Below are 5,442 nucleotides of genomic sequence, written 5' to 3'. Positions count from 1 at the left end.
CGTAACTTCTTCCTCGATTCGCGCTGGCAGGGAGAGGATTTGGCACCGTAGCTTGCAGATCCTCTACCTGCGTCACCGGATCCGTTGTCTGTAGCTACGGATTCGACGAATCTGGCGTAGAATCGAGCCTGTTGAGGTATGGCCGGCCATGGCGCAACAGTGGTGGAGACAACTTGTTGAAGAATTGTTCCCAGGAGGATGGGGGGCGGGGGCTGGCTGGGGATGTGGGGGGTGGTGCGCACGGGTAGAGGAAGGTTGCGGCAAAGGGAGCATGGCGGCAAGGCATGCTGGTGGTGTGGCAGCGGTGGCGGCAGCGGGGGGGGGGGGGGCAGGGGTCGGGGTTGGGGGGCATGGCAGTCTTCAAAACATGTTTAGAGGCAGGCGCAAGTTCTCTTTCTAGCTGTTCCTATGACAGATTAAACACAAGGAACATCCGTCGCAGAACGTAGAATTCTTGATGATTATAGCTGTGCTCTTTGCAATGCTGGTGTCGAATTGACCCCAAACCACCTCTTTTTCACATGGTCTTTTAGCCAATGGTGTTGGCGCCTGATTCACATTCATTGGAATCATAATCTCCTATGCTTGGACAGGATTGTTGAGGCACGCCGGGACTTCGGTTCGAGAATCTTCAGAGAGATACTTATTTGCGGCATGCTGGACAATCTAGAAATATAGAAATGAGGTTATCTTTGATGGTGTTTCAATTTCCCTGCAAAGGTGGAAGCTTATCTACAAGAAAGAACTTGCGCTAGTGCTGGATAGGGCCAAGCAAGCCATCCTTGAAGTTGGAGTTGGAAATGTGGTTATGTAATTTCAGATAGTGCTCCTTTCCCTCTTTCTTCTCTTTGGGCTTGAAGTCCATCCCCTGTACATATTTCTCTTTATATATATATATATATATATGTATATATAGATAGATAGATAGATAGATAGACAGACACACACACAAAAGTGGGTTCAGCAGTGCTGGGGCACCCGGTCCAGCTGGTCACTGGTGCATTGCCAGCCCAGCAGTTCTGCCATGCCGCACGCGTCGCATGCCACTTGCAGGCAAGCAGCCAAGCTAGCTCCTGCTGGTTTTAAGCTTGTAAGCTAGGCCCAGACAGCTGCATCATGCAGCACATGAGCTTGGGAGTGGGACCTCTGGTAACCGGTGGCATAGTGGGGCCAAGCGACAAGTGACGCAGGAACTAGGCATGTCATGCCCGAGTGAATCGGCGATGTCGGACCCATCCGTGCCGACCAGAAGCGAATCCATTAGAGAGAGGGAGAGGGAAAGGGAGATGGGCGGCCATGAGTGGATGCAGGGTGTTGCGTGGTGGCGGACCTTCAACTTCTTTTAAAGAAAAGTCTAAGAAAAACTTATGGCAATCCAACAATTTTTTTACGCTTGCTAGTCTTCATGAAAATGCAGGAAGAACGTTCATCAAAATCTGACATTAGTATAGTTTATGATGATTTCTAAGTGGTCTTAGTAATGAATACCTAATTTCATCAATAAATTATACCCGTCCTAACAAAGCATCATAAAAGGAGCTCCTATGATATGTTGCCACTAGGTCATATGTGTGTGCAGTGACATGATATTTGTATGTCTTCTCGCTGAGTACTAGTAACTCAAAATAGGATGTTAACAAACTATGTCCCATGAAGTCCATACAGGCAAACACAGCCACGTATAAAGGTAAATTCATGGCTCAGATGAAAGTCTAGCTGTGGATCCTGCATCGACTTTCTGAAGCAACAACAAAAAACCTCAGTTGGTCAAGCATTAAATTGTTTTCTGGATCATCAATGTTGGCCACTGCTTTGTTTTGCCAGAACGGGTGATAATTATAATCTAAGTGGTTCATTTTATTCGGGTGCATTTCCTTGCCAATTAAACTCGGTATAAATGGAGATATTCTTTGAGTAGCTAGGTGATTCAGCCCACGTATCTATTCTGCCGAGCTGGACTGGTTTGCTGTATAATGTCTTGAGGTATTACCATCTTGGGAGCACATGATATTATAATATGTCGGGGGCTCCTTTTATCGGTGGATCTTGATTCACAAAGTCACTCCGAATTGGGTTGGTTTGCTGTTGGACAATTATTTACTACTACATTGGATACACTAAATAATTGGTAACCGTTTCTAAGTACAGGGACTACATACTCATAGCAGAAGTACAGCAAGCATGCGCCTCTGGACCAATAGTTGGGTGCTTATCTGCAACCCGATCGGCTGAACTCACCTGGGGATTCTCAGCTCGAGGTTAGTTAACATTGTGGCTAGCAATAGAGTCCAATTTAGTGGGACGAGATGATTTGATTTAATGGATGATGATCACCCTTTCCGACCATTGATCCCTGTCATCCTGGGACGTGTCCAGGCATCCCTCTTCGTTGGAGCAAATTATTTTGGTTCCCTGTGAGGGTGTCGACCAGTGGCAGCTCCTGGTTTGCTGGTGCTGGAAAGTTTGCGGCAGAGGAGAATGTGCTTCCTGGGTGTAGACTGATGTCGCCCAGCACCTCTGGTTGCCCGCGTGGTGGTGCGCACCTATGCTGTCGCTAAAGGACGTGCTTGTAAAAGAACTGCACGCGTGCATGTGGCCAGTAAAAGAAATGTAGTGTTCGAACCATGCTTTTTAGGCTCAACACAAGCCTGTTCAAGTCTGAATGAAGGGAAACTGTGGGAGCCTTGAAAGACTTAAGCCTGTAGTTTAGTCAAAAATACTTTTGTTGTGGGACATTATACGATTCTATGTTAACAAAAAATTTTGTTGTTAATTTGTGTCTTTAACCATTGTTTGTTATTAGCATACTCCCTCCATCCCATGAAGAATATAATCCTAGGAATTCTAGGACAGCAGTGATGAAGGAAAATGACTTAGGTGCTTCTAATTATATCCTTAGGCCCTCGCAAAAAAATATATTATTAGGCAAGAGTTACATGTAAAGTTGGTCCAAAAGCTACTATTGCATTGTTTGTGGGATAAATTTTGAATTATATAATTGTATTTTTCATGGGATAGATGGAGTATATTTGTAGCATTCAATAAATTTTGAATTACGGAAGTACTCCTTGATGTTCTAAATAATTGACATTGTAGGTTGTCTTTAACCAACCATTTGAACTTTGGTTTAATTATTTGTCATGTATTAAGTCCAAAGAGGTTTATCTTGACAAATATTTTACGTATACTTTGCTAATTTCTATCAATATATTGCAACAAATATATTAGTCAAACGCGTATTTTGGTGACTGTCAATGTTCAGAACATCACTTCTATTGATTGCTTGAGGGAATACGTTCATGATAGACATATGCACATGACTTTATGTTTTCAAGCTAAATATCTTAAAAATCACTGCTAGAAAAAAGTTAAAGTTTAATTGGTTCTTATTCAAATGTCAAATATTTTATGATTGTCTCTGAAGTCACAGACCAACTGAACTCAGTTGGTGCAGTAGACAAATTACTATAATTATTGCAGTTTGCTACTACTGTTTTTTCAGTTCCTCACGGTGTTCGTCGTGGAAACCAAGGTGATGATGTCTTGTCCGTAAGAGTACTAGAACCACTGAACCAGGTGTCTTTTCGTTTGTCAGTACTAATACCAAAGCTGGTAAACTAGTGGGACGCTCAGGATCAGGGTCTCAGGGATAAGGAAACAGGTTCCAGCAACTAGCCAGTTTCAGTCCTCCCTAGCAGCGTTGGGCCAATAATTGGCGCAACGTTTATCTCTCGGGGTCACTACTACAAAAACGGTTTCAAGGATGGTTGAAATGGCATTTGCAGGGGCGGGTGACGCTATCACCCGCTTCTGGAAATGTCATTCCCGCTAAAAAAAATCAGTGATTCAAATTTGAATCTGCCGAAACTGTTTCCCGCCATTTTTTAAAATTTTTGATTCCCGCTAATTTTACTCTAATAGTCTAGTGTGCGACTGAATTGAAGAAGCGTTAGTGATCAACATAGAATATATGTTACATAGAATTCAATTTGAGCATACGAAATAATAATAAGGAAATAGAACCATATATACATCATTAGAGTGCATATTGACAACATGTTTTTCTGCCACTCATGAAGGCACAATGTAATGAGTAGTTTATATGTAATCTTTGGGTGGGAACAATTTGCACAAACTTTTGTAGGATGAATATGAATTATTTGTAGGTGCTCTGGTCATAATCCAATGAGTCAAATACAGTCACAACTCCGATCTTTGGTTGTATTATAAAAGCAATCCAGTTGTCGTATTTGTTTCGCCCTTTTATCCTTCTTTGTCTTGTACTTAGCTAGCTTGTCATGGTTGTCTCCCTACTGGCTCGAGAAGTTGTGCCTAACTTCGCAAATAGCATAAGGATCAAGATATTCGGCATTCTCCTTTACAACATGCACAACATTTTCTTGCATCCTGCACAATGTATCGCAATTAATTAGTTATGCATAGTACATGTGTACACCATAGCATGTATACAAGATATTAGCATCGATGAAGTACTTACATGCATCACAATCTGACGAGTTGTAACTCTAGCTCTGAGAGGCGGAACACAACATGGATATCTCAAAAATCGAAGAAGATTTTGCTGGAATCCTCATTGAATGGAGGTCCAAACACATCCAGTGAGTACCATGCCCATATGGTTCTAAGCCCAATTCTACATGCCCTCGTGTATCAATTGTGCATCCTTTGCATTTCACTTGGAATCCCGGCAATTGTCCGGTCCGGTAGTAATGATTTTTCTGTACTCAAATTTTTGAGGACAATCTAGTAAATCTGGTATGTCATTGACTCCAACGACCAAGTTGTACTCTGTGTCAGTGCAGGCCTTCGAATGACCCGGTTGTCGGATGTCTTGCGTCGTCTGTTGTCTTGGCTGCTTTGTTGCTTGTGTGCCATCTTGCTGCAATATCTGATCCTTCCTTCTCGTAAGCCTGTATGACTAGAGGCACTAATTACGGGTCCACCTATTGTTGTTGTGGCTCCTTTGGCAAGTCCACATATTGTTGTTGTGGCTCCTCTAGCAGGTTCACATGTTGTTGTTGTGGCTCCTCTCGAAGGTCCACATGTTGTTATTGTGATGATGCTTGAGCAGGTGGTGGATGGTCTTCTAGCCAATCCACCAGCTTTGATGCTGCAATCGTTGGTGCGGCCACCCGTTGTTCTTCTGATGCTGCATCTATTGGTGTGACCACCCATTGTTCTTCTGATGCTGCAGCCAGTGATGCTGGACCCGACGGTGTCAAGTCCACTAGTGCATGCTTAGAAGGAACCGAAGATAGTATGATATCTCGTTTATGCTACAGTATGATATTACCCGAAGATAGTATGATATCTCGTTTATGCCACGGTATGATATTGCTGACACTTTGTCCAACGCAATGGACGGTAGTGAGGCACTATGCTAAGTGTTCTGCTGAGAACATGGCACATTGCATCAAGAAT

Source organism: Setaria viridis, chromosome 4 (genome assembly GCF_005286985.2).
Source record: "Setaria viridis chromosome 4, Setaria_viridis_v4.0, whole genome shotgun sequence".
Taxonomy (NCBI): Eukaryota; Viridiplantae; Streptophyta; class Magnoliopsida; order Poales; family Poaceae; genus Setaria; species Setaria viridis.
This window is presented reverse-complemented; position numbering follows the sequence as displayed.